The 11,549-nt window shown below is 37.5% G+C and overlaps 1 pseudogene; it reads left to right on the top strand.

Annotated features, from left to right (window-relative positions):
- Positions 1-4,473: 4,473 nt before the first annotated feature.
- Positions 4,474-5,059, top strand: LOC105306363 (annotated as a pseudogene).
- Positions 5,060-11,549: the final 6,490 nt, after the last annotated feature.

Raw genomic sequence — 11,549 nt, 5'->3', positions numbered from 1 at the left:
AATCTAAAGAACAAAATCAATGATAACAACAACAACAACAACAACAAAAAACCAGAAATAAACTCATAGATACAGAGAATATTTAGAGTGATACTAGATAGGAGGGGGTTTGGGAGACAAAAAGAAAAGCACGGGATTAAGAAGTACAAATGGATAGTTGCAGAATAAATATGGAGACGTAGAGTGTAGCATGGAAGATGGTTAATAATGTAATAAATATGTAAGGGGGAAGAGGGGTACTAGACTTAGTAGGGTGATCACTTTGCAAGTCATGTGGATCTCTGACCACTATGCTATACAAGTGAAACTGGTGTATTATTATATGCCAACAGTAAGTGAAAAAAACCCTCATTGAATTATACAACGTAAATACAAGCAAGAAATTGTCTATTATATTTCAATAAAGATGAAAAAATACTTTATTGCTAAAAAATACTAACCATCATCTGAACCTTTGGTGAGCTGTGGTCTCTTTCATGATGGAGGGTCTTGCCTCAATGTTGATGAAAATACAATGTCTGCAAAGTGCAATAAAGTGAAGCACAATAAAATGAGGTATGTTTATATTTGCTATTAGTGTTTTTAGGTGGACTTGTTGGCATAAATTTCCCCTAGGATTGAGCAGCTTTGTTTTTAGGCCACGATCAGTGATCTCTCTATTTCTTAGGTAGTGAGGGCTGCTATGGGCTTGGGAAGAATTGAGAGTCAGTAGAGCAAAAGGCTTTGGAGTCAACCCTGATCCACAAGTGCAGACAAAAGGAGCAGCAAGTAGAAGTGAGTCAGCTGGCCCTTACCTGGGGCTCTAGGTGTGGCAGCTCATGCTACCCTCTAAGGCCTAGAATGTGTTTGGTATTCACAGAAACATGAGGACCAGCCCTAGGCCATTGACAGCCACGGCTACTCTGCGGATGCCACATACAGAGAGTCCATCAGTCCTGGGCCAAGAGCTAACAGGTGGCAGGTTATGCACTCAGCTATTCCTCATGTGACAGCTAGAGCAGGTGAGTCTAAGTCTTCATGAGGAGTCATTGCCCTCTATCCTACCATCCCAGGACTACAGGATGGCAAGTGGGGAAGAAAGGCTGAGAAGAGCTGGGAGAGTGGCTGCACCAGCAGTCCTAGAAGCGTGAATCAGCTGTGGGGAGTGTTCCTCTTCCAGGCCAGTTGGTAAGATTGCACATCCACAGAGACTTAGGATGGAAAAAGACTACTGCTGCAGACCATTGTCTTCTGGGATTCTCAGGGGTCCCATGCCCACCTGATCGCCGGTACAGGCCTTGTCATGCTGTCTTAAAATTTGCCTAGTCCCTGGATTGTCTCTGTTTCTATAAGGCAGCTCCTCCAGGGCAGAGACATTGGTATCTATTTTTGTGTTCACAGAGTATGGTACAAGTAGTTGGTTAATAAATCCCTGTTGAATGATGGAGCTGAGGCCTGACTAGTCCTCTTACAGGCCAGAAACTGAGGCCTGGAGACCGGGGAGATGCAGCCTGGGCAGAAAATATGCACCCAGCCCTTAGGCCCTGGACCCAACCCTGCAACAAGTTTCTCTTGGTGGCCCATCTTAGATCTTAGCTTTAAAACACCCCTTCATGCATAATCACATTACCCACTCAACTACTCGCCAGCCATTTCTGAGAAAATCTTAGCAAACAAAACAAAGGCCTCTACCCAAGTCCTTATCATTTCCTTTGGGATTTGCCACAGCTTGATAAACAAGTTTTAGGTTCTGTTATGTTCCCAGTACTGTTGTTGATGGCTCAGGAATCAAAGACTATTTCCACCGTGGTCGTCAGGTGCAGGGGCGCTGGACCCAGACCCAGCCAGGACCTGGGAAATTGTGCATGCCATCAGGCAGGACTGGAGTGAAAGGGCTGAGAAAATGTTTAAGATTGTTTTAGTCTAAAACTAAATTTCATGGTTCTTTTAGCTATTAAACATTGTCCCTAAATCTGATGTTAATAGAATTAAATTCTAGGAATCAATTCTAAAGGCACACAGGTAAAAACCCATCCAAAATAATTCAGGTACAAGGTTGTTCGTTGTGATTATTATTTGTAATTGTGAAAAATGTCCATCACGGGGGCCTGGCTCAGTACACCAGGGTCCACCCACACAGTGGACAGGCTGGGGCTCATAATGCACAGATACAAAGGGAGCAGCAGGGTCTATGGTGAAGTGGATAAAAATGAAATGCAGAACAGTATACACGATATGCTCACTGTGGAAGAAAGGTAGGGAAACTTGAATATGTACATATAAACTTGCTCGTATTTGTAAGAAGGAATGTCAAGAGGGTAACCCAAACACTGCAGGGAAAGGACAGGACAGAATGAAACTGAGATTTCTCAGAATAGAACGTACGATACAGTTTTGACTTTGGGGCCATGTAAATACCTTATATATTTTTAAAAATCAAAACAATCCCTAAAAATTAAAAATAAACTCAAATGAACTAACCTTGTTGGTGACATGTCCACCCAGAAAAAAGAGTTATTTTAAGAGACTTGAGAACACAGTATTTACACTACACATTCTTATAGAAAATCTTCTAAATAGAGGTAGCGCTACAAAGATATCTTCAACTTCATTCAGTAGTCTTATTGTTCATAGTAATATGAGATTATTATTTTGAAAACCATTATTTATATATACATATATAGTAAACTATTTTATATAGTACATAAAATGTATAACATAAATTTATATTTATGTATTTAAGATGTCTATTTTTAAATTTCAATGTATATACATATATATCAGGATAAAGCAAATGAGTAATTAGATTAAGGTTGTTAGCAACCAAGATTTTTAGTAGAAGATAAAAGTAATGTTATAATTCAAAGATGAATCAAAGTATTAAAGTCTCATTGAAGTTAAATTTAAACCAGAAATATTAGCTTGCATATTTCTAGCTCTGTCCACTGAAAATGCTCACAAGCAATTATAACTCATCAGCAGTAACACTTGTAGAAAAAATAAATACAGGACACAGCTATAGCTGATATATATCTACAATTTGAAGTATTATTTTAATTTTAATCTTGTTTTATTAATATAATGGAGAAAATAAAAACTTGAAGCTAATATTCAAGAATGGTTAGATCATGTCTACAATACACAAATTAAACTGGATAGTTGAACGATTTGTGATTGTTGTAGATTAGTCAAAGTGAATAATTTGAGCCTCAACATATGCATCTGTTTATTTATTTCCCTAAGAAGAGTAATTAGAAATCTCATCAATTATATAAATCTCATAGTTTGCTCAGGGAAAATAACTTCTTGACTTTGGTAGAAAACATGCGACAGGACTTTCTAATTATTAAAGAAAAATGAAGCTGGAAAATAGATATAGTAATGAAAATAAAAGAGAAACATCAAGATGGTATAATTAATTAACTAAATAGCTGGAGAAACACTAGCTCATATCATATTCACAAATAAATTTCAGATGGATTTAAGTTTTTATGTAAAAAAATAAAAGAAATTTAGGAGACTATATCTATAACTTGAGATAGGAGAGAACTTCCTAAGCTGAAAAGGAAACCCAGAAACTATAAGGAAAAGTCAGATAAATTTCTTTTTATTGTGGTAAAACATACCAAAATATATATATATAATTTACCATTTTACCATTTTTATGTATACAACTCAGTGACATCAAGTACATTCACACTGTTGTGCAATTATGACCATCATCCATCCCCAGAACTTTTCCATCTTCTCAACAGATGTATTTTCACACATAAATTTGACATATTGAACTGTAAAAAGATATCATAAGCAAAGACAAGAGACAGGCAGTATGTTGGGTAAAAATGTTTACAACGTGATATTTCTAGCACACCAAGTTCTATAAATTGATCAGGAAAGACAATCCAAGAGAAAAATGGATGAAAGAACATAAACAGACATTTCACAAAATGAAAACTTTAGATGGCTAATAGACATCTGTATATTGGTTGAGAAAATGCAAATGAAAACAATAATGAATTATCTTTTTTTAACCCATCAGATTGAAAAATTGAAATGTCATGCATTCCTACATTGCTTGTGTGTGTGAATTGCTGGAAATTGGTGTGGGAAATGCAAATTAAAGCAATAATGACATCATTTTTTTTTTTTACTCATCAAATTGACAAAAATTAAGATGAATGAGAAACATCTTTACTTTGCTTTTAGGAGTTTGAACTATTAAAACTTTTGGAGAATGTGATCTAAAAATATCTATTAAAAATTAAAATCCTTTGACCCAACAATCAAGCTTTGTGAATCTATTCCATAAAAATGAAATTACCAGCATGTATAGATACATCTATATTGAGGAAGTTTATCACAGCATTGTTTGCAGCAGCAAAAACCTCCAAATAACCTAATGTCCACTAATAGGGCTGTACACTTTAAGATGTTAGTTTATCCAATTTCCACAAATAAACATTGATTTAGCTTAAAAACTCAATGGCTCTCCTACTATTGCTGCATCTATTGTGAGGATGAAGACTATTCTCAGCAATCAGACTGCTGACATTCCAGAAAATGTAGATATCACTCTGAAGGGAGGCTCAGTTATTGTGAAGGGCCCCAGAGGCACCCTGCAGAGGGACTTTAATCACATCAAGGTAGAATTCAGTCTCTTTGGAAAGAAAAAGAAGCGGCTCCAGGTTGACAAATGGTGGAGAAATAGAAAGGAACTTGCTGCTGTTCGCACTATCCGTAGTCATGTACAGGACATGATCGAGGGTGTTACACTGGGCTTCAGTTACAAGATGAGGTCTGTGTATGCTCACTTCTTCTCCATCAATGTAGTTATTCAGAAGAATGGTTCTCTTGTTGAAAATTGAAATTTCTTGGATGACAAATACATCCGCAGGGTTCAAACGAGGTCAGGTGTTGCTTGTTCAGTATCTCAAGTCCAGAAAGATGAGTTAATTCTTGAAGGAAACAACATTGAACTTGTATCAAAGTGATTCAACAAGCCTCAACGGTTAAAAACAGAAAATTTTTGGCTGGTATCTATGTTTCTGAAAAAGAAACAGTTCAGCAGGCTGATGAATAAAGTCTAAGTTGTCCAGCTACAGAAACACCAAGATGTCAAATGATTCCTCAGACTTACTGTGATATTAAAGATGCAATAAAAGTTATGTGTTAAAAAAACACTCAAGGGCTTAAAACAGTAAAAGTTTATTTGTTGCTCACACAACATGCACAAGGCAAGACTGTAGGAGAGTTGTGCTCATCATGATCACTCAGGAAGCCAGCTTGAGGGTGCCTCTTAGGGTGTGTTCAAACTTCCCCTAGTAGGAGAGCAGGCTGCAAGGACTCACACCAGCAGTACAATGCTTTGACCTGGAAGTGAGGCTGTTGGTGGTACTAAACTTGAAAGCATGTTTGCCCAGAAGAATAGCAGGATATTGATGAACTATGAAAATCTCTGTTACAAAGGTAATTGTTGAGTAAATTATAGTTGCATCCAAACATGAACTATTATATAGCCTTTAACCAAATCAGTTTGATATATGCCTGGAGGGATGCTCATGGTCTAGTAAATGACTAGCAAGTTGCAGAGTAAGATGAATACTATTACCCTACTTTTCTAAAAATATCACCCAGTGAGTGTCTGCATGGGCAACTGTGTCTGTCCGTGTTTGTACAGATGTGCACAAATATACAGAAGGATACATTGATTATGCCAGGTAAATGAAATCGAATAGGTGCAGGAGAGATTTTATTAACTTAAAAAATATATATCTTTTGGTAGTTCACCTGTTAACAGGAGCATACATGACTTTTCTAATTTCAAAGGAAAGTAAAGTAGAAATATAAAGAAACTAAAGTAGAAATTAAAGAAAAAAACTCTAGTATTTCTAGTTGAAGATCTTTTGATCCCAAGACCATGGGAATCAACAAAGAGCAAACATTGTTTCACAGTGTGGCTGAGGATACTCTCTAAAGTTGCTGCAGTCATCTCCCACGCTTTTTTGAAGTGTGAACTTCCACTCATAAATTAAGAGAAGAATCTACTCTTCCATGATGTTGACTGTGGGCTGACTCTGTGACTGCACTGACCACAGAACAGTGCAGAAGTGATGCTGACCAGATCCCTTGACTGGCCTGACAGCTTCCGCTTCCTCCCTCTTGAAAGCCTGGCAAATTTCCTGAAAACACCTTGTTTTGAGAAGCCCTAGAGGATAAGATGCCACTTGCGGAGAGGTCAGTGAGCCTGAGGTACCAACAGGTAAGCAAACCATCTTGTAACTGATCCTAGCCCCAGTTATCCTGGCTGACCCCATGGCGGGTCAGGGACCAACTGTCCAGCTGAGTCTTACCCAAATGTTGAGAAACAGTCTCTATTGGTCTTTCTTTTTCAGGTTTTGAAAGTTTTTATTTGCATAGTTTAAAAATTGTGCATTTCGATAATTAAATCATTTGAACAAAAAAAATGGCACTCTGATTATACAGCATTTTATAACCTTCAGGATACTTTGGACCACCTTGGTTTTTACTCTAGATTTCACTGTCGTCCCACTCAACTTCTGCTTTCACCAACCCACAAATTATTTTTCTTTCTTGCCAGCCAGCCAGATAGATGGGAGAGAAAGGTGTGGCCTTCACTGTCAGTAGTTTTTGATGGGAAAAGGGACAGCACAGTCATTTAAACTTGATCCAACCTCTTTGCATCTTACAAAGTTAAACAGCTAAAAGAAGTAAAATAAGAAGGCAATGCTTGTGGAATGTACAGTGCACATTGATGGTGTATGCCTCATTACCATTCTCCTGCTCACTTCTCCGGTTCAATTGTTTCTTTTGAAGGCAGTGGATTTTTCTCTTGTGGTTCTGTCTTCTTCAATTTTGGCTCATTGAATTTCTCAGTATCAGCCATATCGGATTTGTCAGATGTGATTGCAAAGGAAGCAGAGGGAGTCGCATGAACGAGTAAGTTGTTTATACTCAATAGTGATTGTGAAGTTACTTGGCCTTTTATACGTCTGTGTGTCTTGCAAATGAGTCACTGACTGCCTTTTGTTCCAAACTATCTTTAGAAGGATGTTTATATAGTCAACAGACTTGGATAACAGAGATAACATCTCCTTTTGGGGCAAAGCCAGCTATGCTTATTACTAAGTATAAAGATTCAAGTTCCTAAACTCAGGGCTCCTTTCCTGTAATACAACCCATGCAAGAGTCATCTGGCTCTCTTTGCATTCCCTTGTGAGAACTCAGGCTCAGAATATTGGTGCAAAAATACTGATACTGCTATTGCTGTGAGTAATAAATTATCCTTTGTTTCTGATTCTGGAGTCTCATATCTTCTGCCAGCATCCAAGAAACAGTAATAGGCTAATTTGTTAGCATACAAATGGGGTGAAATTTCAGGTTCCCCATAGCTGTTGACAACTGCATTCAGGGTAAGAGTTATTTCTAGGAAAGGAGTATGGGAATAGAATAAGAGATGATCAAAGAGGATTTAACATTTAATATCTCAAGAAAAATCTCTGAAACAAATATGGTAACATGCTAGTAAGTATAAGTGTTTATTACATTATTCTCTGTATTTTTTGATATGTCTAAAACATTTAAATAAAAAAGCGAAATATGCATTTTTAAAAAAGAAACATCCTAAAGAAATGAGCATGTCATTTTTGTTCAACAGCGGCTCCATTCCTCAAGTAACGTGAGAATTTTTTTTTTTATTAATTGTGAGCTACTTATTAACAGAAGAAAACAAAAAAATCAAGCAAGGACCAACAGTACACTTAATTGTTTTTATATTTTCATGTTTATTTAATTTTAAATATAAAAGAATCCATTTCTTACTTATTTTAACCAATACAATGAACACAAATATTTAATAATAACAAGCAAAATATTCAGTTCCTTTTTATAGTTAAGGGAGAAAGACATCATGGGAAGGAATTCATAAAGGAAACAAAAATGAGAAGAGAAATAAGAAAATTAGAGAAAGATACAGAGAGGAAGTACAAACGTATTTCAAAAAAGAGATAAAAGGAAAAAGATATGTTGACATGGAACTTGCATAACACCTGCATGTACAGAGAATCACACTCTTTCCCTGATACCTCTTTCTTTGGTCTTTGAGGCACGGCACTGCCCAATTTTTACTTATCTCTTTGTCCATTTCTCTGTCTTCTTGCCAAATCCTCCTCTAGTTGACCTTTAAAGTTTAAGCTCTTCAAGATTTGGGTATGGGTGCTCTTATCATTTCTTTTTTTAGTATTAATATGAATGCTTTTTATTTTTTTTCTTACATTAAAAATATTTAATTCTGATAAAATACACATAGCATAACATTTACCACTCTATTTTTAAGTGTATTGTGCTATTACATTAAGTACATTCACACTGTTGTGCAATCATCACTACCATCCATCTCTAGAACTCTTCATTTTGAAAAACTCAAACTCTGTATCTGTTAAACACTAACTCTTCATTCCTCATACCCCAGCCACTGGCACCCACCATTCTACTTTCTGTCTCTAAATTTGACCACTCTTGGTACCTTATATAAGTGGAATCAAATAGTATTTATCCCTTTGGATTAACCTATTTCAGGTAGCATAATGTCCTCAAGGTTTATTCATGTTGTGTAGCGTGTGTTAAGGCTGAATAATATTCCATTGGGTATATATGCCACATGTTGTTTATCTATTCATCCATTGATGGGCACTTGGGTGGCTTCCACATTTTGGCTATTGTACTCCATTGGTCGATATGTCTCTCTTTACATCAGTATCACATGTTTTCATTACTGTAGCTTTATAATAGGTTCTTACATTTGATGTGTTAATGCTCATACAATTAATTTTGTTATATGGTTTTTGAGATGAGGATTAAAAATTTTCTTTTTGTCAAATCATCTTGGTAGCTGGAAACCAGTTATGATAGGAGGACTTACCTCCAGAAATCATTATAAATCAGGGTTTTTCTTTGCACCCTAGATTTGCTTGTAAACATTTACCAGAATATCACTATTTCAGTTTCTACGTATTTTTCTTGGCTTTATTAAAACATAATAGACAATTAGTTACTCATATTTACATTGTAAATTCAAAGAGTTTTTCTTTCGATTATAGTTGACATATAATAATATACCAATTTCAGTTGTATAGCATAGTGGTCAGAGATCCATGTAACTTGGATCACCCCAAAATCTAGTACCCCTCCTCCCCCTTACGTATTTATTACAACAGTATTAATCATCTTTCCCATGCTACAGTCTACATCTCCATATCTCTTTGTACCTCTTAACCCCTTTGCCTTCTTTCTGCTGCCCTCCAACCAACCCTCCTACTATATTGCCTTCACAATATTCTCTGTATCTATGAGTTTATTTCTGGTTTTTTGTTGTTGTTGTTGTTGTTGTTATCATTGATTTTGTTCTTTAGATTCCACATGTACATGAAATCATGAGATATTTGTCTTTCTATACCCAACCCATTTCACTCAGCACAATACCCTCTAGGTCCATCAAGGCAATATCTTTTTCCATCCCGTTCCTTTTAGTCTGTGCGTCTTTTAATCTGAAGTGAGTCTCTTGTACGCAGCATATGTAGGGGTCTTGTTTTCTTATCCATTCAGCCACCCTATCTTTTGGTTGGAGCACTTAATTCTTTTCTATGTGAGATACTTGTTGATAGGAATGTAGTTATTACCATTCTTGATTCTTGTTTTTGATACATGGTTTTTTCTTTTTAAAGAAGTCCCTCCAACATTCCCTGTAATATTGGCTTGGTGTTAATAAATTCTTTTAGTTTATTTTTATCTGGGAAGCTTTTTTTATCTGTCCTTCAACTCTAAATGATAGCTTTGCTGGCTGGATAAAGGATTCTTGGTCGTAGATCCTGGGTTTTCATTACATCAAACATTTTTTGCCAAGCCCTTCTGTCCTGCATAGTTTCTTTTGAGAAATCAGCTGCCAGTCTTATGGGTGCACCTCTGTGGGTAACTAACTGCTTTTCTCTTGCTGCTTTTAAGATTCTCTCTTTCTATTTAATCTTTGGCATTTTAATTATGATGTGTCTTGGTATGGGCCTCTTTGGGTTCCTGGTTTTTAGGACTCTCTGAGCTTTCTAGGGTTTTATGTCTATTCCCTTCACCAGGTGAGGAAAGTATTCCAACATTATGTCTTCAAATAGCTCTTCAACGTCTTGTTTTCCTTCAGGTACCTCTATGACAAGGATATTTTTACATTTAATAGTGTCCCATGGGCTCCTTAAGTTATTATTATTATACTCTTGGCTTCTTTTTTCTTGCCATTCTGATTGAGTGTCCTTGGCTTCCCCATTTTCTGTATTGGTGGTTTGATTCTCTTCTTTATCCACTCTGTTGATTCCATCTACTATACTCTTCATCAGATAATGTGTTCTTCATTTCTGACTGGTTCTCTTTTTAATTTCCCTTTCCATTTTTATGTTTTTTATCTCTTTGTTGAAGTTCTCACTGAATTCATCTACACTTCCCATAAGTTCATCGAGCATCTTTATAACCAGTGTTTTGAACTCTGAATCTGTGAGATTGCTTGACTCCATTATTCCTGGATCTCTGTTCTGTTCTCTCATGTGGTTTCTGCTTCTTTGTCTTCCCATTTTGGCTGCCTTTCTGTGTCTGTTTCAATGGACTAAGCAAAGCTCCTAAGTCTCCCGGTCTTATTAGTGAGGATTTGTGTAGTAGGTGTCCAGTGGCACAGTCCTGAGAGGAGCTCGGCTGGAGGCCAAGTTTAGCCCCTGCCTGTGTCCCTCTGGGGCCACCTGTTAAGATTCAGCAAGCAATCCACAGTTGCTGTGTTTATAGTTGCCTCAAAAGGCCACACCAGAAACCGAGGCCAGCTGCCACCAGTGAGTCTTGGCACTGCTCAGCTAGGAGCACCTGACTCGCTGAAGACACACCTGGATGTGGCTAGGGTGGGGCTGCAAGTTGGGAGAGGTGGAGTTTCGGGGAATCCTCTGGGAGGAGCAACCTCTGTTATCAGTTTGATGACATCTCCACTATGGCAATGCTGAGTCCACACACTGGGAGAGGGAAGGGCTCAACAGAGGAACAATGAATACCGCAGGCACTTCTGTACAGAATGTGTCTCACCTAGGCCCTCACTCCAACAACTGAGTGTTCCCCTGTAAGTCCCTAGTGCTCTCTGCACAGCCAAACAGGCACTAGTGCTCAGAGCAAGCAGGTCCATCACCGCGTAAGTCCACTTGTCAACATGGCTCCTTTAAGAGGCTTCTGCCGCTGCCGCTGCCTGCATCTCAGCCTCTGGAGACCAGGCAGCCCCGTGTTCTCACCCCATCCTACCTTCTGCCATTGCAGGATGATTTCTTAGATTTATGGCTTAGTTGTATGGCTTGTTCATCTAGATCCCAGGTGATTTTTCCTTGCTGTTTGCGCCTTGTTTTCGTCACAACTTTGATTTGGTCACCAGAGGGATGAACAGAGCATCTTTCATCTACACCACTTTTTTTCCACCCAGCAATAAAGTATTTTTTAATTAAGATATCTACATTATTCTTTTAGACATAATGCTATTGCACACT

Source organism: Pteropus vampyrus, unplaced genomic scaffold (assembly GCF_000151845.1).
Source record: "Pteropus vampyrus isolate Shadow unplaced genomic scaffold, Pvam_2.0 Scaffold434, whole genome shotgun sequence".
Lineage (NCBI taxonomy): Eukaryota > Metazoa > Chordata > Mammalia > Chiroptera > Pteropodidae > Pteropus > Pteropus vampyrus.
Note: the sequence above shows the minus strand (reverse complement) of the source record. Positions and strands in the feature narration are given on the sequence as shown.